Here is a 23,710-nt window from a genome sequence, read left to right on the forward strand (position 1 = left end):
GGGCCTTTATGCGCAATCTCCGCCCCACATAAAACAAGCTCTTGCTTGTCGCCTGAGCATACGGTTGATATCTGACTACGTTACACTGTGCTTGCCAGTGTATTTAAACGATGTCACTAGGTTTGAAACGTACGCGCTCGGCGTGCAGCTTTGTAAACGCAAGCGGTCTCACATACGCACGCTATTTTGCTGCTAATAGAGTTTTAGTACAGCGTTTCTTGCCTTTGCATACGCTAAACGCTAAATTTTTGCGTCCCGCTACGTAAACGCCGCGAGGGGAGTTTGTTTTAGTAGAGCGTCTCATCAGTTTTGCGTAGCGACACACTAATGCATACGGCGCCATCTGTCAAATGTTTTCCGAAATGTCTCGCCGGCTGATCTGCGAGCGGAGTGCCGGAGTGTTTGGACATTTTACGACTATCCAAACAAGTGCAAACAAACGCTTTCCCGTCAGTGTTGAATGCAACACATGGGTGCAGCTTGCCAGAACACGGGTTCTCGCTGATCGAGTGCGGCGTTGGTTTGCTCTGCGCCTTCCCGTTCATCGCCGCTGATAAAGCGATCCGATCCGGCGCGTTTTGTGCACGGGTTCTGTGTCGGTTGAAAATGTATTTTTTCACATGCCGCCGGTAGTAGGAATTACAACCACCGCAAAATAACACCCGGCACCAGCGGGGCCACATCTGAGACCGCGCTTTTTGGATAAACAGTGCGCGGTGCACCAAAGGGAACGAGCGCACGATTCTCCCCGCGCGGCTGCGAGTTCGCCGCCGATACCAACTGCAGCTACGTACACCGCGAAAGGGCAAGGCCAGGCCGCACACATGCGGCCAGGTCTTTCGTTCGCTTTTCCAGCCTTTAGAGGAGTGTCCATGGTGTCTACAAAGATGAAAAAGCCGAAAGAGCTGGCGCGTAGCAGACGGCAGTCTGTGGGAGCGCAATAGAGGAAGTACGTCACCGCTGAGGAGCGGAGCATCATGGGAGGGGAGGCCAACAGCGAAGAAACAGTTGAAAGAAGGAGGAAATACGGCGCGACGATTATGCGCGGTTTTTGATTTACGATTTCTCAGCTAATACTCATCGCTTTAACAAAATTCTTGCAGGAGGAGATTGCTAATACATTGCTTTATTTGGTTACATGTACATCCATGCATCGGCGGAAGGCATTTCAGGACCCCTTTAACTGTTCTCCTATTAGGTGCGAAACACCTTAGAACCTCGCTTTGTCCGTGCTCTGGCGTCCGTGTACACAGTGTTGCGCATGCGCGAGGAGAATTGGAATAGATTGGATTGGATTTAATTGGATTGGAGTGAATTGGATTGGATTGGGTTGGATTGAATTGGATTGGGCTGAATTGGATTGGATTGGATTAAATTGAATTGTATCGGATTGGATTAGATTGGAATTGTATATACTGTACACACGCGTTTTCACTCATTTACATGCGCGAGTGGGCAATGCCACGGGTGATTTACGTACGATAAGAACGATCCCCAGTGCTTCGCCCCCTCGTCAAGATCCACTTCGTGGAGATGCCTGAATTTTCGCTTCAGCTTTCTTTTTCACGGCTGTGCATATTCAGTGCAACCTCTTTCGTGTCTTGAGCATTCCCCACACCTACTCCACATCTCACTGCCACCTTCTTGAGATCTTGTGAAGCAAGTCTGTGGACGTATGGGAATACCAATGTGTCCGTTTTCTTGCTTTTAGGGGCTCGGGCTGTCAGCGTCTCATGTCGTCGTCGTAACCTTCGTCTCATGTAGTCACGGTACTAAAACACTGGGAAACTTCTTTACGCCTCGCGCTGGAACTTAACGTGTACTAAAAAACATACCGGGAGACTCCTTTACGCCTCGCTCTGGAGCGCTTCGTGCTTCAAAAGACACAAGACTTTTACAGCAAAGCTGTATACCTGTACCCCCCAACGGTATCATCTCCGTTGGCAAAAACGCCAAGGCGCCAAGAATACACTGCATGCTTCCCTCTCCCCAGGTTTCACGTTAGTAAAAATGGCCCGGGATTTTTTTCTCCGACGTGCTTGTCTTACGCCTGCATATACCCATTTTACCGTTTCTTTTCAGGCAGTTGTGAGTGGGTGTTCTGGGTATACTCTGAACATCTCCACCGAGCCATTTAAAAATTGTATGGCAAATGGCTATCAAATTGCGTTGTGCAAGTGAAACGTTAGCACTTTGGGACACTTCACCTATACTCTGACCGTACCTGTGGTTGATTAAAAATAAACGTCACTTTATTCACCTGAGATTACTATTAGTTATGAAGAATGAAGATTGGCGTAGTCAATTCTAATTTTCTCGCTCAAAGCTCTGACCACTCAGGAACCTAGTAAAACCATTGCAGGAAAAGCGATATTTCCCTTAGAGCAAAGACTCGGCTTGGATATGAGCACTGTAAAAATATTTTGCAGAACTCTGAATAATTTTTGCCAAAGTTACTGTCTAATCATTTCAATGGGATGGTTTTCATGGATCCGGTGCCTGGTGGAGCAATAACGTACGAAACTCGAAACTACGCTAAAAGCAAGCTTTCGCTCTCAGTATTAGCAGCGTAAAAATACTTTGAATTGCACTAAACAAACTCCGGAGTAATAATTTCCGAAAGAACCGCGGTGAACCTAAAAGGGGCACCTGATAGACGGTATCTTCCTTCACTTTGTGTAGAGTACAGCCATTGGACATTAAATGCTGTTAGCTCACTGGCACGTTTCACCATACTTGATGTTGTTTAGTTGCATCCCAACTAGCCCATCCATCCGTCACGGCCAGGCATCGACGCTGATGCCATTCCGTTTCGGTTCGCCTACCGCGTTGCATGCAACGTTCGACCAACCAGTACAGTTGAACTTCGTCGTAACGAACACTGATAAAACGAATTATCGACTATAGCGAACTGCAAACTTTGGTTGGCCACGCTTTATTTCAGTAACACTTATTCTTTTATAACGAAACTGAAACTGTGAGAGCCGCGCGCGATGTGGGATATAACGAAGAAATATTTCCGCAGGAGTGTTAGAAGCTACTTGAAAAAAAAAAAAAAAACCGTAGTTCGAAACTGCAGAAGTGTAAAGACCCTTTTGTTCGTGGACACTGTGTAAAACTTCATCCCACACAGTGCTGTGAGTATCTACCAGAAGATCATGCATCTTTCATGAAATAAACAAAGGACGCAGGCCTGTTTTGTCAAGTGACCTTTGTTCTGTAGAAATTTCATGTACTCATGTTCCGGTTCATTGAGGTTGAAATGCAACAAGGAAAAAGATAATGGTTGCCTTATTTATAGCAAATTCTAAGCCTTAAAAATGCATTTTCGTATCAAATATTTTTGCGCGAGCCACATTTTTGATTTGTTCCAGCCGATTTTTACCTCTACTGTTACAACGGATATCAGATATAACGAACTAAATTACTGTCCCGACACTACTTTGTTATAACAAGGTCCGGCTGTACTAGAATGACTACGCCCGCCAGAAGTCGACTCCCACCACCTGTCATTGGCGTCACCATTTGTTTGGTAAGCTGACCGATCAAAGTACAGAGCAGTAAGCATGTTCGTGGTACTCTTCTGTGCTATAGCTGAGTTCTAATTGCCTAGAAACTACTGACTGCCCTTTAAAACGATTTAAACCCTGAAGGGTGTAAATCACTGTCTATAACCAACATCCTTACAGCTCAGCAGAAAAAACAAAGGAAAACACCCTTATGCGTGTTTCGTCGTTTATAACACCCTATAGAAAACACAATAATACACCCTTTGAAAGGGTGCTTGGTAGTTCATTACACCGTTATAGTTAATTACACCCCGTAGTGATTTATTCATATAATGGTGTCCATAACTAACTGTCCATAACTGACATTTTTACACCCTAAACAGAGAAGACAAAGAAAAACACCCTTAATGGTGTTTTTTCGTTTATAACACCCTCGAAAAACACAATTACACCCTTCTAAAAAATTTTTATAGTTAATTACACCCTTGCAATTGGTAAAACACTGTCTATAACTAACACCCTTATACCCTCGCAGAAGCAAAGAAAAACACCTTAAGGGTGTTTTGTCTTTTATAACCCCCAAGGAGGCGATGCCCACTCCTGGATGGTCTTGATGTACGCCCCAGGAGTGGGCATCTGGGCCGGGCCCACCCAAAAGACACCGTTATGTCCCTGTGGACTTTCGCTAGTAACCACGAGGATACATAAGAGGACGTAGTCGCTCTCACCTTCTTTACCGCCTTCCCCATCCCTGACTAGACCTTGAGTCCCCCCTTCCGAATAAAGAATTATAATAGTAATAATATAACCCCCAAGAAAAAAACACAAGAATGCACCCTTTTACAGAGTGTTTTATAGTTATTACACCATTGCATAGGGTATTTTTCTGATAGGGTGAAAAGGTGTCACTTATAGACAAAAAGAGTTCCGATCAATTTACAGTGTGCTTTAACGGTGACCGCGCGAGAACGGCTCGCACCGGGACATTTGTTTTCAATTGGGACCTCAGTGAACACTCGAGTATGCTAACTACTACTACTAACTACTCCGGCTACTAACTATCCTAGGAACCTTTCCTGTCAAAACGTGGTCGGGCTTTACCGATGCTACACACGCGGAAGAAGCCCGGAGTTTTGAAAAGGATCGTTTCGGAAATCGCAGCCTCCAGAGGATGAAACGGGTGCTGAAACAAAGCGTACTAGAGCGTGGCTCCTGTGAACGTCGTCGAGGGCCGTAATGACAACAGTTTTTGCGATTCTCACTCACGCCCACGCGTGCAGCAACTATTTCGCGAAAAAAAAAAAAAAAGAGAAGAAGCAGCCAGTAGTCAACGACCACCGTCTACTTTTCCAGGCCGACCGATATATATAGAACGGGGGGCGACATTTCAGACGAGACTCCTTTCCCCGAGCCTTTTCTATACACGGCCCGTACACAAGGGGAGAATAAGAAAAGGGAAATGCATTGGAATCCACGCGCAATCACGCACATGTACGCCGTAGCGGGTTTCACCGCCTCGGCGGCAACTTCCTCTCTCCGGCGTCTCGGCTCAGTAAGGCACGTCGAGTGGTCGCTACTGTCTGCGAATCGGGAGCCTATTTCTGCGGCGGCAACGGCGAGACACCTAAAATAAGGATCCTGTGGCTACTCCGTCCCGGCGAAACCGAAGGAATAAAGAAGAGCGGGATTGTTGGAGGCATTGTAAAGCAGCGGTATTATGCACTGAGGCTTGGAGGAGACGGATTTAGCTTTGAATAGCCCGTTCGCTCTGCCAGACCCCTGCATTCTACCACAAAGCGGGAGTCGTGGGAGATTGGGTCCGAGGCTTCGAAACCATGAATTTGTCTGTTAAGTCGAACTTTTGATGCGTGAGAATTCGTTCTGAAAACGAGGTGAAATCTTACCGTATGTAGGCATTGTCCGTCGTAATATTTATTTATTTATTTATTTATTTATTTATTTATTTATTTATTTATTTATTTATTTATTCAGAATACTTTCAGGGTCAAGAGGAACTACAGAAAGGAGGGGGGTACAGAACTATGACAAGCAACAGTGCGAGCACATATTGTCACGCAGCCAAAGACGACGCAATTGTCTTCAAGGAAAACACGTTTATTGGAGCGAACTTTTGCTCCCCTAACAACTCAAAGATTACACAGGCGGCGAAGCAGCATTCAACAAAGTGACTTGCACAGGCGAGCGTCGGCGAGTCCAATACCACGGCGTCTGCTCAGCAGGCTTTTATCTTTCGGCGCGAGTGTTTCTCAAATCGTCGATTCACACCCAGAACATTGTAGATCAAAGAAGATTATTTTAGGCTAGTGACGTTAGGGCGAAATGCTCTCCTTACCAGAATGAGATAACCCGTGCGGTATAAAAATAAAGAATCAACACGCGCTTCGCTTGGGACTCAGATAACGCAGCCAGGCACCGCCGGGCAGCAAAAACAAAACGTAAAAAACAAACCTAATGCATGGTTCGCGGCAATATATTGTTACGATACACTTTGAAACAAATGAAGTTTTGTGCGGCAGCGTTGAACCAGGAGTGTTCTGAGATGGTAGCAGCCGCGGCGGGAAGGTGTTTCTTTAAAGCCAAGCTTTCTATGCCTCCCGGATGGCGACCGTCCCGTCAACGAACCGCAGGAAAGCCAACTTTACACAACTGGTTTTGTAATACGATTATGATGATGATAAGCGGAGGAACATCAATTGAAAGCAGCGACCCTGGCGGCGGTTGCTTACCAGGTGGGTTCGTAAGTGTTTTTTTGTCAAATTCAACCCTTATTTATTTCCATACACAGTCATTTCTTCATTTTATGTCATCATGTTTTATAAAACACCTTAAATAACTGTTGAGGTTGGTTTAAAAACTTTTAGGAAACGCTGGCTGAAACAGGAGTTCTTTGGGGAGCATCTGCGCTCCATACAATTTTTTCATCGCAAAAGGGACCCGTGCTCACCATTGGTTTGTCCCCCGCACGACACATCTATATCTTCCAGCACACCGATGGTCGGAGCCATTGACTTCTTCGACTTCTGATGGCAGGTTTGTACCGGAGCCGTACAAAAACCCGAACGCATGCCAGCGGTGTATAAGACATGACTGGTATAAGACTGTACTGGTTCTACGTTACCAAAGTGTGTTTTTTGTGGTGCATTATTTCCGGTGCTCTTGTGTTTGCGCGCAACTGGTGTTGTATTGTCTACTTGATACGTAGAACTGTCTTATATGCCGTCTGTAACTATGTACCCACTGTTCAGTGCTTGTATGTAATTAACGACATTTTTCAAAATGTCCCTTTTGAATTTTGTAAAGGCCTCGAGGCCCATTAAGGCATTTCTGCCTCCAGCCTCTGTATCCTCTTAGACGTTGTCTGACAAAAATGCCGCTGTAAAAATGTGAAACTGTAAACGGTGCATTCTGTATCCAAGAACTGATGCCCTCCTGCTTTGGTCTCGTATGAGACTGGCAGTATCGAAAATAACATAAAATAAAAATATATAAATAAATTATTAATGATCACCGAAGTTAATTAATGTTTAATTAGGTATTGACAGCAAGGTGGGATTAGGGTGGAATAGGATGAATTAACATCAATATGGAATAATGATAGATTAGGAATTGATTATTAGTAAAGTGAGATTAAGGTGAATTAAGGGGTATTAAGGTCGATTAAGGACGGTAAACTAGCTTGGACGCTCTGTCAACGGGTATACGTGCACATAAAGTTACCCGGCCACGTGCTTTCGCCTCGGAAGCACGTGAGCATACTTCGGTGCACCGAATTTTTTTGTTCTACTATTCTGAAAGCAGCCCGAAAAACCGTGAAACGATCAGTTAGAGGCGCCATAGTTGCGTAAGCACGGATATGCCCCTTCGTCCAGTGCACCGGCACGAGGAGCAACGATCGGAATGCCACGCAAGCAACGCGGCGTCTTATGCCTGTTCGACACGGTTGAACACTCACTTGGAAGTTCACCTTATGTATTTGCAACGGCACAATAGGTTCGAAGGCCTTCGGAAGAAATTATCTGTGCACTGCATGCCTGTGTTGCACGGCAATTTTCAATTGACGGTTGGACGCTCACTTGGAAGTGTACCTTATGTATATTTGCAACGGGGCTCTCAATGGACCATTTATTCGAAGACCTTCGGAAGGCCTTTGAAATGGCCGCCCAGCACAGGTATTACACACACGTATGCGGGCCACTGCCTCCGCCATCAGTTCTACCGTGCACGCCAGCACGCACACGCACACGCACACGCACACACACGTGCATACATACATACATACATACATACATACATACATACATACATACATACATCATACATACATACATACATACATGCATACATACATACATACATACATACATACATACATACATACATACATACATACATACATACATACATACATACATACATACATACATACATACATACATACACACATACATACATACATACATACATACATACATAACATACATACGGGCCACGCGCACACGCGTGAATACCAAGCATCTACGCCTGGTTTAACTAGCGCGTAATCCGGTACGCTTATTTCGGATGACTACAAGAATAAGAAATTAAAAAAAAAAAAAAAAATATATATATATATATATATATATATATATATAATGCGGGCGAAAACAGACACAGAGTGCAAAAGAACGAATGACCGAATTTATTGCCAGGAAAATTGAAAGTACAGTCCCCCAGCAGGCGTAATTTGTCACACCTAGGGGTCAGTCCAAAGAAGACACGGGTTCGATTCCTGGCCGTGGCAGCCGCTTTTCTGACGGAGACGAGAAGCGAAAACGTCCGTGTGTTCGAGATTTCGGCGCAGATTAAACGTCCCCAGGTGGACAAAATTAATCCGAAGCCCTCCACTACGGTGGGCCTCATCGCAATCTCCCACAATCAATCAATCAATCCAAACCTAGAGGTGAACACCGGAATGTCTGCTGGCGGGGGGGGGGGGGGGGGGGGCAGAGAATAAGGGGCTAACGGGCAGATAGAGTGCAGTGAAAAAAGGAGATATTATTAAAATAAAACAAAGAAGAAAAAGACGAGAACACACACACAAAAGAGGAGTTAAAAGAAGTCCACTGTGAAATCGGAGTCGTGACGATAGAACAAGGGAGAGCCAATCACGGACGACGAACTGCTGTTTTTAGCACCGCCTACGAGTTCGTGCCGACTGACGTAGCATTCACGGTGGTCCACGGTCGCTCGCCCATATAGGCCGCTAATTAAGGACCCGCAAAAACGCGAACCGTGACCTCGCGCGACGCCCACCGAGTCTGCAGCCGCTGCGCGCGTAGAATATCGCCGACGGAGGAGAGAAACAAAGATGAAGGCAGATGAGCTTCGGCTTCCTTTCCGTCTCCGGAAGGAAGAAAGCGACGACGGCTGCCGCAAGCCGGAAATAGTCGACGTGCGCGCCACCCACACACGCGCGCCACACACGCGCCCGTGGTTCAATCGACACCACCCTGACAAAGAAGCCGTTATGCTCTAAACCTCCCTTCTTTACTGTTTTTCTCCGCGCTTTTAACGCTTACGTTCCATCTCCGCTGATAAGGCGGCATTAATTGAGCTCACTTCCGGGAAAACTGCCGCTCCCGCATCGCTAACGATGACGGACTCCCCAGGCCTCGTTGCCTGCGGGGTGAGCCGCGAGCCTTTTGCTCATCGGCCTCCAGATACTGGGGTACACGAGTGAGGATCGGTTTTTGCCCTAGGCCCGTCGCCGCGGGCGGGTTGTGCGAGCGTGAAAGGACAAACAAAGAAAGTGATGGTTTCCGTTTACGTCACGCGCAGGCGTCGGAGATCAGCGGCGCGTTGGCGTGCTGCTCGCGGTGGGACCATTAGGACGCAAACGCGAAGGAAAACGAGTGGCTGTGCGCGGACGTAGCTTCCCGAAACTCAGGCACCAAATGTCAAAACCATCCGCTAATCACTTAGCGCACCCCTTTCAGTCTTTCCTTTTTTTTTTTTTTTTCGGAGGTCGGAAGTGAAGCGCTGGAGTATCTCACCATCAGTTGTAGACAGAGGAGCGAGACTGTAAGTAGACGTCCAGCCGGTCGACCTCTTCCTGAAGTAGCCTCCGTTGGTTTCCGCTGACAAATTTCCCTGGTTCCGAAATTACCTGTTCCGCCCATGGGAGTCGGCAGGGGGGTGCAAAAGGACCACTAGCCCCCCAAGTCACACAAGCACTTGCCCACTTCTTCCCCCCCCCCCCTTTCTCTCCCCCCCCCCCCCCCCCCCCCGCTGCCTCCCTCAGTACAAAATCCTGCCTACACCAATGGTTCCAACTCCGCACAAAGCAGAACCTTTCTATCGAAAAGAAAGCGAAATCGACCACAGCAAGCGAACTTTTAAAGCGAGAGCTTTCTTAGTGGGACCAATGGCGTCCTGTCAAAAAACTAGTGCATTTACCCATAGACCGTTTGGTCGATCGAAAAGCTTTGATGAGACCTCTGGACCTACGGCACGTGCGTGAAACCGGTCTTCCATTCGGTCAAGATGGTTGCTTGAAAATAGCCAAAAAAGAACGGTTCTAGATAAGACAATACACGCGTCGGTCATTAAGGAGTATACAATGGTATACTTTTATCTCATAAGCCACGTACCAGTTTACACACAGATCGTTTGTTGATGCGTTTACTGAGAGCGCGAGAAAACGTCCCATAGGTTGGTTCATCTTATGCGATTTGTGTCTTCGGAGGTTTGAAGATCGATTGGACGCGCTTCCATGAAGGTTGGATGCACTTTTGCCGCAGTTTTGCTGTTGGTCAGCTTGTGCGCTTTTCTCAACTTTCTTTGGGAAGTGATGGTAATTTTTTATTGCCATGTTTGTACATGCTCGTGTTCCACTTTGCAACTGCACTTAATATTTCTGGTAAACCCGAACAAAAATTAAGGAATGAAGAATTTTTGCGGCAACAAAATCCGGTATTCAGGCTTTGTATCTATTTACCGAAATTTTCTGGCGAAAAAATGCAATCGGCCTGATTGAACGTATTCAGAAGCGCCCAATTTAATAGCCTAATCCGGTTTATTGGCGGTGGCTTTTGATGGCCGGCTTTGGTCCACCCCATTTAATCGAATAAAAGGCGAGATGTTTTTTTTTTTTAATTCAAAATCCGTTGTCTATAAGTCATAGCTCGCCTTATATTCTAAGCTCAGATTTTTTTCTTTTTTGGCTCTCCAAACTGCACCCTCGCCTCATAATCATGACCACCTTATAATCGAATAAATACGGTAGTGCATGTGACGTCATAGGGCTTGTGCTCGAAAGGGGTTGGTATGTCGCCGCTTTCTCATCTCTTTTCCCTCGTTATCTAGCCTAAATCTTCGATATTTGCGTGGCAATCGCATGGTTGTCATCCTTACGCGGCAATTTTTTAGATTAATGAAACTTGAAGTTTGCCCGAACAGTAGCTTTTAGAAAACGGACAAACGCAGACTGACATAACTACACCTCCAGTGTGAGCTTTACCCTTAATTTAGACAGTCGAGTTTACGTTCGAATATTTGCCAACTATACGAGACAAGACCTATTCTGTCTCAATCTGTACTCTAGCAGCGTCCCTTGCGCAGACTGCAAAAGTCTCCTCAGGTGAACCTATTTTGGTGGAGTCATTTAGGCATTAACGTCGTCTCCCACATCGGGAGCAGGCCGGATCGATCTAGGCTGTTACGGTCCAAATATAGAAGCGTACGCTTCCCTGCACCGCAAAAGGGTCGTGCAGAAAAGCCGACACGTTAAGCACAGGGCGTGATCATCAAACAATGCCACGAGCACAGCCAGCTCACGTGTTACGGAGAGGAAAAGTGACGTGGCCTCAATGTGACCTGCACGCGCAGAGAGCGCATGCGCAAGCATAAAAAAAAAATAACCATTCATTCCAAAAGAAAGTGGAGAGAATTGAGAAAACTAAAAGTGCGTCCAACCTTCGCTGAATTCCCTGAAAGTGCGTCCAATCGATCGGGAAACCTCCAAAGACCCAAATCGCACACGAAGAACGAACCCACGCGAAAATTTTTCGCTCACTGAGTAAACGCATCTTCGCACGATCCAAATGTATACCGACACGTGGTTTATGAGATACCGTAATTACCCGATTCTAATGCGCACCTTTTTTCAGGAAAAATAGGCCGAAAAATCGCATGTGCGTTGGAATCGGATACGAAACCAAAACTGCTGAAACAGCGGAAATTTCGTCCCACCCATCGCCATCGCCATCTCAAGATGGCGCCAAAGCCTTTAGCAATAATTTTTCGAACGCAGGAAGCATAGGCGCCTAGGCTTTTCTATCGGCGTTCACACAAATCGTCAAATCGTTCCACTTGCGCACTTGATAACAGCAATGGCAGCAGCGGCTCTCACGCGTTCAAAACGAGCGGTCGGCTGAAGCGTGCGCCTCTGGTGGAGCTCGCGGGATGGGCGAGCGAGGCGTGGGCCACGATCCCATCGACCGTGGTTGAACGTTTGTTCAGAAGGGTGGCATCGCGAACGCTCTTGACGGCACCGAGGACAAGATGTTGTGGTCAGCGGAAAGCGACAAGGAGTGAGATGAGTGAGATTACTTCAGGAAATAAATCGCCCATTTCTCTCGCATTCGTTTGTCTGGGTCATAAAGTTCCGTGCGCGTTACAATCGGAGGTGCAAGTTTTTTCGGTTTTTTTGCCAGGAAACTCGGGTGCCCGTTAGAATCGGGGGCGCGTTAGAATCGGGTAAGTACGGTATACAGTTGTATACCATTACACGCCTGCGTTATCGATGCGTGTATTGTCTTATCTAGAACCGCTCCTTTTCGCGATCTTCAAGTAACCGTTTTGACACAATGGAAGGTCGGTTTCACGCACGCGCCGTGTGTCCGGAGTTCTCGTCCGAGCTTTTCGGTCCACCAACCGGTCTATGTACCACTAAGAAAGCTGTCGCTTTAAAAAAATGGTCGCATATCCGCTTGATTCGCTGCGAATGTCGTCGAGGGACGATAGTCTTTTGCACCTTCTTGCCGCGTAGCGCCCCCTCTTTTCTCCCCCCTCACTCTCTTCCCGTTCCCTCTCGCTGCTCCGTGATGAATGCGAATTCAAGTTTAATCAATGCGATTTCGTTTTCCCGCATTCGCAATACTCGAGCCATCTGTTGGTACATCGCACGCGTTTTGCGTATGTTTTGCTTATTGCTGTGCTTGGAACAGCGCGCGCCAACCTCGTGTATCTTTAGCGGCTCTTCTAAATTCTCTCGTACTCGACACCGTTTTTAGCGCGTATAGTTTTTCATTTGCTGTCGTAAAGCCCAATCCAACGTGTATTCTTAATTAAAATAACGCTGCTGCTTTCGATTGTGTGCTTACATTTTCGCTCAAATACGCCTGAGGTTTTCTTGTCTTTTCGTGCTGAATGATGTGGACGTGCATGACCCATGTCACCTGGTTTATTAGGTTGGAAGAGTCCTTCCTATATATGAGTCATGTTCGAGAACTCTTTCACGTTGGCCGGGCGGCTGCATCGAGTGACAGACAGACCAACTCTAAACTGTTTTGTACGTTAATCTTTTTTGTAACCAACTCGAAATTGCTTGTGTATTTCTGTAAGTGTCTGTAACTGCCACCCTACGGGCTCTGTTAGTTTTGTCACAACAGGCGCTGCACTTGTTTGTTTCTGGTTGTTATGCTGCATCATTGACAGCAGGATTATTTGATAATAAATTTATCTTTTAACATCGCTACTGTAGAGCAATGGGAGACCGTATTGCTCAGCTCCGACCCAGCTGATCAAGTCTGGGCCATTCAGCTGGCCGAAGACGCTGCTAGAGCCCAAGGGCTCTTGGCCGACGTCTAGGACTACTGGCTGTTATGCAATAAAGTTTTCACTCACTCACTTTCAGACAGACAGACCAAAGTTTTGTGTTTTGGGTAGCCTAAGAAAGATAATCGTCTTCTAAAAGCCAAGGAAGGAGGCGTACTAATTCTCACACCCATAGCTTCATCCGACCGTCGTCTATCCGTCTATCCCCCTCAGCGAGTCACAACGGGTAGCACTGGGCGACGTCACGACTTTGTAGAATCGAAACTCTTTGTGGGGTTTGTCGCACGGGTGGAGTGTAACCTATATTTGGAGCTGAAGAACAAGAGGAGAACACCTCGTGCGGTGAAGGAGATCGAGACGGGTCTCAACGCGCTCTCACGGCGAAGGAGGCGGCGAAAAGGCGCACTCGTGGCGCAGATTGATTGTCATTCATTAGGCGATCGTTATCTTAATCGCGTTCAAATTACTCCACGCCACGCACGCCCGGCCACGCTCCGCGAGCCCGTTATAACACTGCAGCGCCGCTGCGGGCACGGTGCTCCACTTAAACGAGGGGCGCGGCAACAAGAGCGGCACGCGTTGGTCGCACGCTTTCCGTTTAACGTCGGTCAGGGTCGCGTTGGTTCGAGGCGTGTGTTTGAGGAACTTGGTAATGGAAGTGACACTGAAAGATGGTGGGCGTAACGGCGAATCCTTAAAACCTCGCGCAGCGGCACGGGGTGACGTTGTCTCCGTTGCCGTACACCGTACCATTCGTTGTGTGTGCGGGCTACTTTTTTAAAGCGAAGCTTTCTCTTCTATACCGATGGCGTGTGTCGCGTTGAAAACGCACGGCAGGAAAGCCAACTTTCTTGGACTACGATGATGATCGCGGGTAAAGTGAAAGAAAAAAAAAACGATTCCTGTGGTCGGAATCGAACCTGGCTTCCTCGCGTTATGAAACCTTCGTTTACTCTATGCGCCATTCAGACATGGTCGAAGCTTGAAGCGAAGCTTTCTATGTGTCACTGATGGCGTCTGTAGTCCCCCTCAAAACCCACTGCAGCAAAGCCAACTTTCACCTGCAAAGCGTACTCTGCCTCAAACATACTCTTTCAGAGGTGAAGCCTACTTTAGGTTTTCGTGTCAACAGAGGAACCCTCACAAGAAAGTTTCGCGTTCAACCATCACCGTCTTAGAGTTTGGATTTGGAAAGGGGTGCATGGACGTTCAAAATTTGACAGAAAATCGTACACCCCTCCGTCTAACCAACAAGATGGTTGAACGTTAGCTTTCTTCGAATCAAACGGCGAGGCACCAAGGTCAAAACCACTGCGATAAAAAAAAACCTACGCACTAGTCAAAGTTCCAACCGTAGGCTAATCAATGTCCAAACACTGACGACAACCAAGGAATCTCCACGAGAAATCTTCGCGTTCAACCATCGTCGTCATTAGACGGAGGGGTGCATGATTTTTTTAAAGCGAAGCTTATATGGCTAGCTTTCCACGTATTTTTCATGCCTGCGAACAAAAAGTCACGTGTCTTTGAAGCGTGAGGCGTTCCAAGGTGGGAGGCATTGGAAAACGAACGTCCCGGCGTCTGTGGTATCCCGTCTGCGGTATTACCACGTTTGGGTTGTCAAAGTAGCACCATTGATTTCGACATCCGTCCTATACGTTTCATCACTGGGATATTCGTTTTCAGTAGGTTAGAACATATATCTATCAATAAACGCCTTTCTCATGATCAGTAACGTCTCAGGTAGACAATAACGGTTTTTTAAAGGTTAGCCTCTGCGTACGTCGGCAATGCCCACGTTCGCCCCACACTTTCTTTATCGACATTCCATACGCTTGCGTGTCTAGTTACCTCCGACTCCCCGGGGTGGCGGTCTCTTCGTCAAAACAAGATGTTGTTCTCCCTTTTCAATATCTCTCCTCTTGGGTCGTCGTAGTGAGGGAAGCTATCTGCACGGATGGCCAGGGTATAACTTGGCCATCCGTGCAGATTCACAGAGTCAGTGAATCGTTCATTATTTACAACGCAATTGAGGAAACTTGTGGAGGCACGCTGTTTATGCACATGAGCGTCGCATAGTGCATCTGTGTCTTACTGAATTTAGTCTATCTCCTATGGTTCATGCTTCATAAAAAATGAACAGTATAACGAGACATATAGGGCATTTCTCGTAACTTGTACCGCAAAAGAAAATTAGAATCGTTGAATTTGCCTCACCCTAAGGAATCGCGCATCATTCATTGCGACGTGGACTAGCTGAAGCTTATTTTATATTTTGTGCAATTAACAGATTTGTTGGTTAGTCACAGTAAAATTTTAAATTCTCTGAAGATTTAATCTATCGGAAAAAATTGTCGATAACACATCTGCAGAACGCCCGAAATTAAGCCGAATACCGCAATGTCTGCGGGTTTCCTTCAACGGGAAAGAATTTACGGCGCTTGAATTAAAACTCTTACGATACTTGACACGCGCGAAATTACAGCTACGCACAAGTTACGCAACAAGGGGATTCCCACTGCTGTTGGCGCAAAAACGAGGGTATTGGCCATCGGTTATGCACTGGGCTGAAAATCTGTTCAGTTTGTGTGCTGGACTTAACAGCTTGTCGAGAATGCGACCCGATCCTCACGGCTGTCTGACAGCGTCATTCCAGCCCCAAGTCCATACGTATATGATGATGATGATGATGATGATGAATAAATTTTTATTTGTCAAGCTGATGCAGATGTTAGGGCACACGCCCCGTGAAGTTCTTCTAACATTGCGGCAAAACGAGAAATATAACGAATTCCGAGACGCGTCAATGCAAATTTCTCGATGTGCTCGAACGGTCGTGAGGAGTGGAGCACGGGGTTTTAATATTTCTCGGGCGTTCTGCTATGCGTTGGCAAGTCCAGAGCAGCGTCCACAAAAGCAATCCCTTTGTACCCGTAAACTTGTCATCGCCATTTTCGTTCGTCGTCAGTTTCGGGGGAAATAAGTAAGACGACCAGTAAAAGAAAGCACGTTATTACCGTCATTTGGAGGCGTCAGAGGCGTCATTAAAAGGCGTTCTAAGCAGAGCCATGACCTCGGGTCCTGTTCCTCAACATTTTGTGCCGAAACCCGGGATAAAACGGCCCAGTAGATTCTCCGTGGCGTCGCAGCGTGACTTCAAGGCACGTGAGGCCTGGGAAACAGCATGGTTCCCCGATTTTGAGGGCCTTGCCCTTGAACGGTGTCCGCCTTGGACGACCGCTCGACGCATTGGACAGACCCCATGGAACGATGTTCACCCTACAGTGGACCGCGAAGTCGTGGGCCTACTAAGAAGGTTGAGAAACACTGCCCAGCGCGGATTTGAACTTGCCGAGACAACAGACCACAACTTCAAATTACCAACTTCAACAATAAGTACAACCCCTTCATGAGCCTGGTACCCGAACACATGACGATCTCATTATAAGCTATAGAATTGATATCATATTTAGAAATCGTTTAGACTTTGAAAGCTATGCGCGGAAAAGATCCCGACGAGTGAAAAGATACTTGAGTATAATTTTACGGGCGAAGTGGCTGCTTAGTAAAAAGATATAGAAAATAATCGCCACCGGCACAGGCTTAATGACCCAGCGAGTTTGAAAAGACAAGCACTTCTTGCAACAAGACAAGAGACGTCTTGCAACAGCTCCTGAGGTACAATCTGACGAAACATTGGCCGTTGGTGACCTTTTGTGGCAGTGATAGAAAACGTGACCGAGTGGTTGGATCGTTCATAAGCAAGAGGGCAACAGCCAACCCTCTTCCTCATTCCCGCCCCCCCCCCCCCTTTCCACCCGCCAGTAGGCGAATTAGACGCTACCAGATGTTTTCCGCCGCGGTCATGAAGAGATTGCGTACAACCACAAAATAGACGGAGTCATTAACTCCCTCGGCGGGTACCCGAACGTCAGAAGCCATCCGCTTCAACGCATCTGATTCCGAACAGTGAAGAAGAAAAAACGTCTCTAAACAGCGCGAGAAACGCTATCTACAGCACCCCAATAAAGGAAATGTGACTGATAATTTGAGGAAGAGAGCCGAAGCTACTAGAGCTCTCGTAAAACTGTACAGACCCAGTCATTCTGGTGAACTTGACACTCCGTGGCTACAAGGTGGGCTTAGGGGTCAGCCAACAAACGTGCGTTTCAGTCAAGCCGTCGTGACACTGCCCCTCGACAGACGGCAGACCGCAATCTCTTCCCTGCAAAGCACCAGAGTTGTGGTGCTTTGCAGGGAAGGAATGATGCCCCTACCGCAGTAATAGCGAATCAGCCACTGTTATCCCATTTATAGTGCTTATTTTGCACACACAGCTGAACAGTACACCAACCTGAAAAAATGTAAAGTGGCAAGTCATCTACAATTACGTACTCAGCTAGGTAAGTTATTTTGCATGAGAAAATGTGTAATGTTGCTTGAGTAGTAGCTTTGGTCTATCCTTTCATGTATAAAATATGCGGGCAATACACGGGGATATATTTTTTATTCGTCAATGGAAAGTTGGGTGCGGGTTATATGCAGGGGTGGGTTGTACGCGCGAAAATACGGTATTAGTTGATTTCTCGGGGTCATTTACAAAAGAGGGGGTAACCAGAGTTGGGCGAAAATCTGGAAAGCCCATTCTCGTTGTATGTAGAGCGGCGGTAAACTGGTGATCTGATTTACTGTGGCTGGCGGTCACCAATGCTCCACACGTCAATCTTAGGACACGAGGGTGGAAGGCAGGCTCAGGCCAGTAAAGGCGTTTCGAAGGACCTTTTCTTACTTTTGAATGCTAGGGCTCAGTCGTATCACTGCTTACGAAACTGTATCCTGCATAATCAACGTGCGGGCAGTACAAGAACCACACCATAAACTCGCAAACAAGCATCATTGTGTATCACTCAGAACCTGCCTCTCGGGAAATGCTTTATACCCACGTTGTATGCGGCCGTGTATGACATTCACTGTCACATATGAGGACAGCGTGTGCGGGAAAGGTGGTTCTTTATGTATCTTTCGACGGCTGTGCAAGCTCCTTGCTCTCAGAAGGGGTTTTAATTAAAGGTTGGGTCATGGCGGGAAGTTTGTGTGCGTGGAGCCTGTGGGACGCAAGTCAATGGTAGCTTATCACTCACCTTCGAATCGTTGCTTCAGAGACAAGTGGTCGCTGGAAGCAAACGTAGATAGATACTGCGTAGCCAGAGGCGTAGACAGCGCGCTGTTCAACCTTGAGCCAGCCGGTAGACGTGCCTCGCAGCAGACACAAGAAATCCGTCCGTCGAATGCGAACCTAACCACAACACGTTCACGTATTTACACTGATATGAAATTCGCACGCACTGAGCGGGATCCAAACACAAACACCGCACAAACCAGAGAGTCCTTGAGCAATACGCTCAAGCCACCACTTGCAAGCACTGCTGTTGTTTCTTTTTCACTACAACGGCGAGCGAACTGGTCGAACGGACAATCTCGTTGTGAAAAGACACGTAGCCCGAGGCACTAGACAGAAACGGGTACCTCTACGGGTGACAACGTCACAGGCAAGTTGCTCTTTGATGCACTGAATTTTTACGCACGTGATTCTTCGTCAAGAGATAAAGCTCAAACGGTGACGTGGAGACAGGTGAAAAACTTTTTTCTCAGCCCCGCAGCGTGCGCTGCCGTACGCTAGGTCGCTGTCACGCGGCGCGAAAGAAAGCCAGTCTCGTCGGGAAAAACGACAAAAACAGACTTGAGAAGCAAAAAAAGGCAAATGCTCGCACACCACGTGACGCTATGGGGCCTGCTTAGACCCACAGGCCACGTCGAGCAGTGAAAATGAGACACTGCAGTCGTAGCTGCCTCAGTAGCACTAGCACGCCTGCCTCGGGGAACGAGAAACCCGTCTCGACGCCGAGAGACCGGTTACGTCAGGGAGACTTCGGTGAGATCCTGCCGCCCACAGGTTCACGCAAAGGCGAGACACACACACACTGCTTTGCCGAGTCTGTAGGCGTGAATTAGGCCGCGTAGCGTCGGTAGTAGCCGAGTTGGTGTTTCTTGAGGAATGTCCGGCGCCCGGCTGTGAGTCCGTATGTGTGTTCAGCACTTACTGGAGCCGCGCCAGTTACTCTGTGGGAACGAAGACCTTCCAGTAGCGCCTTCAAAAGGAAGACCAGCAGATGCGCACCGACAATGCGCCGGAACACCTCGGCACAGGAAGCTCTTTCGAATTGCACTCGCACACCAGGAACACTGCCGCGACACTCCGACCACGCGCGTATTGTCGAGAAAAACAACGCAGCGGGTTCTGAAGACAAAGCTTTTGAATCTCTACTTCCCGTTTTCACGCTCGGCGGCCCCAGAACGTCTCTCAAAAAAGTCCAATTCGTCAGTGGGTGACGTAGTAGATACAGTGTGTACAGACGCTTCAAGTCTTTCGCGTTGGGGGCCCGTACGCTACGGTTTCGACAGAGTCGCCGAAGCCGCCCTGTCGACAGTTTCAGCTTAGCGTTTACTCTTCTTCGCTGCGCTGTGATCGATGGAGCCGTTCACGAACGCGGGATGTTACCTCAATCTTGAGCTGACTGTCAACGCTGTGATGGAGTGCGAAGAAGGACGAAGACGCGGGTCAATTACGTTCAAGGCCGAACAGCCAGCAGCGTCGGTCGACGAAGCCTGCTGCGGTGGACCGCCGATCAAACGGTGAGGGATGGCTTTGATGTCACCACCATTCCTGTCGCAATCGACTCGCGTCCGACACTTTCTTTTTCGGCGTGTCGACGCAAGCGATGAAGGGGTCACTTTCTTCGGGTCGTATCGGGACTCCAGCGAAAGTTAAAGAACTGAGCACTGCACGCAGCAAGAGGAACCACGCCGGCGATGTTGACGACAGCTATCCACACGTCCGACGTAATCCAGGGAATTGGGAATCGATGACAAGTCTGTCCCTTTTTGCTGAGAGGGAGTCCAGTGTTGCCGCACTGTAGTGGTCGTGACAGGTGGTTCGCCGCTGCTGAAGACCAGTAGATTTTTCACAAAAAAAGCACAGCACTTCAACAAATTCGTGATGTAGGGCTCTCAGCGATGTGAACGTGTTTGTTGGGGTAACCCACAAAACTTGCCTCCCAGTCACCCAATGAACAGGTGTTCGAAAAAGCAATATTGAGCTGGGCGAAGCAGTGGTTGTGTCGGCACCGATTCCGACGGCGTTCTGCTCCCAACCGGCCTGCTGACACGTGCCTGCAAGACTGTCCTCTGGTGACCAAGCGACAAAAAGGCAGTTAACGACAGGCAATAACGAAGATCTTCATTCGTTGACAAGACTTCCGAGCTCGTACTTCTGAAGATTAAATCGCACTTTTTAGGCGTCGATTCCCGGGCACTTCTGTTCAATCACTGGCGCTTGTGGAACCACACATCCTCGCCACAGTCGATGCATCAGCCAAGCGTCGGGCCACTGCGCATACCCGAAACAAAACTTCGTGCACAATCTTCGCAGCCGCTCGTTCACGTGTATCCGGCGGCCAAGTTTCCAACGAAGCGCGAGGACGCGTCGCCGGGGTTCCTGAAGATGTCGGTCAAACCGGAGCAGTGGTCCGTCTCCCGAGTGCGTTGCCTACCGGCCTGCTCGACAGGAGCCACGCGACTTCTTTCCCTCTCTCATCCAGCTGCCAGAAGAAGAGCACGCCGCACCTCTCACCCTCGTTCTAACACGGCTAGCGCGCGCGCGCGCGTGTGTATACACGCTTCTACGCGGCCCCGTACGCGCGCGCGGCAGCCTCTTCCTTCTCCCGCCGCTCCATCCGACCTCCTCCGCATCCTCCTCTCAGCCGAATCGAGGTCGGTCCCGGTCTTTGCTCAAAAGAGGGTGAAAACGGAGAGAAACAGCGGGAATAAACAGAGAAATAATAAAGTGAAGTGTAGCGGCTACTTACCCGACCAACGTGTTCCGAGTGGTCGCAGGACCCACGCCGCCCCGTTTATACTTACGTCTCCCCGCTAGCGCTAAGATCTTGCTGCAATCTGGATTTGACTTCGAACGGATTTTAGACTTAACAAAACTTGTTGAGTTAGTTGGGTCATGCTTACTGTAAAGAATAAAATGGGCGCTAAAGAGACGAAGGCGAAGTAGACACATAGAACACATTGGCGCCTGTATGCGTTCTTTGTGTCTGCTTCGTCTTGGTCTCTTTAGCGCCCATTTTATTCATTACGGATTTTAGTATCTGAGGCAGCCTGGAGGGGGGACATGGTACACGCGATGTCGTTGTTATACTGAGAATACACAAGGCGCAGCAAAACGGTCAACGTGATGGCCACTTTCGGCCCATGGAAAAAACTGACGCCCCATCTGCGAAAAACTTGTAAAAACTGATACGACAGAAATTTTTTTCTTCGTATATGGCTGGAAGCGAAGGTGGCAATGGTGGTATTTTTGGCTACGTCGGCTCAGGTGAGTGTTTGCTACAAGACAGGCGAGAAAGCGAAAGGTCGTATACGGTAGAATCTCGTTCAGTTGATCCTGAAGGGGCGTGGAAACGTGTTTCGTTTATCGGGAGATCATTTACCGCGAGTGCTATTACAGAGACACTTACCGGGCCTTCCTGCACCGCGTAGACGTTCGCGAGAACTCCATCACCCCTGAGGGTGGTGGCGGGGAACATTTAATTGGAGCAAAAGGTGAAGGAAGAGGGGGGCAGGAAGGTAAACACAGAGTGGCGCCTCGAGCGCCTTTGGTTTCCCTCTTCCCTCGTTAATAACTGAAGAGGAGGCGGTATCACGTGGACGTGAGGCGTGGGCGTGCGACAATTTCATTTATCAAGTTTGCATACCGGCTACTTATGGTGATGAATGATACGGCGCTGCTGCTGCTAATGATGATGACGATGACAATGATGAGGACGATGATGATGGCAGCGACGCTGCTGCTGCTGTTGCTGAAGAAGTCTTGACTTCTTCCCCTAAAGGAAGAAGTCAAGAACATTTACAAATAAAATATATTATTACATAATTGTGACGTAGTTGTGTAATTGTTGAAAGTTAATGCGTACGAATTACTGCGTTTGTGTGCACACTTTGGTCCTTCTGTGCATTTTAGACCTATGCTTTGTGTGTTTTGTATGGATACATAGGGAATGTATCAATTACTGTGCTTTTGTGCTATTTTTCTATTACGATTGTGCTATTACGTTTAAATTTGTTAACCGTTTTATTACGCACACTGTGAATCTGCTGGCTGAGGCCTCTGTCAGGCCGCGTCCACCTTTAGTCTCAGCCTCCCGAAATAAAAATTTTAAAAATAGAAGAAGAAGAAGAAGAAGAAGAAGAAGAAGAAGAAGAAGAAGAAGAAGAAGAAGAAGAAGAAGAAGAAGGAGGAGGAGGAGGAGGAGGAGGAGGAGGAGGAGGAGAGGGAAGAGGAGGAGGAGGAGGAGAGGGAAGAGGAGGGGTGGAGATCAGGAGCATGACGATGATGATGGAGGTGGAGGAGGCAGAGGATGATAACGGGGAAGGAGGATTTCGGGGGGGGGATGATGATGATGACGATGTTGTTGTCGATGACGATGAGGATGATTATTAGGACGATGATGATTAGGGTGATTATTGTTATGGTTATGATGCTGATGCTGCTGCTGATGATGATGGAAGGGATGGGGGAGGAGGAGGAGGAGGAGGAGGAGGAGGAGGAGGAGGAGGAGGAGGAGGAGGAGGAGGAGGATGGCAAGGTATGTCAGAGGGCGTGAGAGTCAGCGCGGAGGACCCCCATGTCTTCTCCAGCGACCGCAAGCTAGGTCACCTGTGTCGTGCATCCAAGCGTCCAATTGTAGTTTGTGGAAACATGTTCAAGGGCCGTATGAAACATGTGACTTCGCCACCTGTGCGGCCGCTGACCTTCATCCTACGCGGTTGCATAAATGCGTGCATCCAAGAGGGAGGAGTAATTGGCATAAGTCGACGAGGCGCTAGGAAGCATTGCGTCACCATGAGTGTCGCACCCTGCGCGAACGTGACGCAGTGTTTTGCCCAAGAACTCATATTTAAAATACTAAACAGCTCTCGGTCTTTCTTCAGTTTAAAGCAGCAACTTCACTTAAAATTTTCTGTTTTATCAGAGTGCACGCTGTGCATAAGCCATAAGTAGCCCGCCGAACGGCGCGGTTGGACAAACAGCATCGGTGGGGCCATTACGCATCTTCAATTTTAATATGCACCTCAGCCAGAAGTGGGTCGGCTATAGCTCATAGCCTGAAAGCGTTTTTATTTATGATGTCGATTGCACGGTGTCCATTGAGCTTGTATTTGCCGTTTCGAACACCTCAGTCCCGAGAAAATTGCCGGAAACTTCGTCGTAGCGCTGTTTCGACATAGCTGAATTA

General features: G+C 48.0%; 1 protein-coding gene across 1 annotated transcript in view; it reads right to left on the minus strand.

Moving 5' to 3' along the window:
* The window catches only part of LOC144162942 (protein O-linked-mannose beta-1,2-N-acetylglucosaminyltransferase 1-like), a gene marked incomplete in the record, with an annotated part of 354,130 nt that extends 335,617 nt beyond the window's left edge, over positions 1 to 18,513 (minus strand). The window contains 1 exon segment of the mRNA XM_077693679.1: positions 18,488 to 18,513.
* Between the last annotated feature and the right edge of the window lie 5,197 nt (positions 18,514 to 23,710).

This window comes from Haemaphysalis longicornis, unplaced genomic scaffold, assembly GCF_048455015.1.
Source record: "Haemaphysalis longicornis isolate Haplotype H1 unplaced genomic scaffold, Haemaphysalis longicornis Haplotype H1 scaffold_12, whole genome shotgun sequence".
NCBI classification, from domain to species: Eukaryota; Metazoa; Arthropoda; class Arachnida; order Ixodida; family Ixodidae; genus Haemaphysalis; species Haemaphysalis longicornis.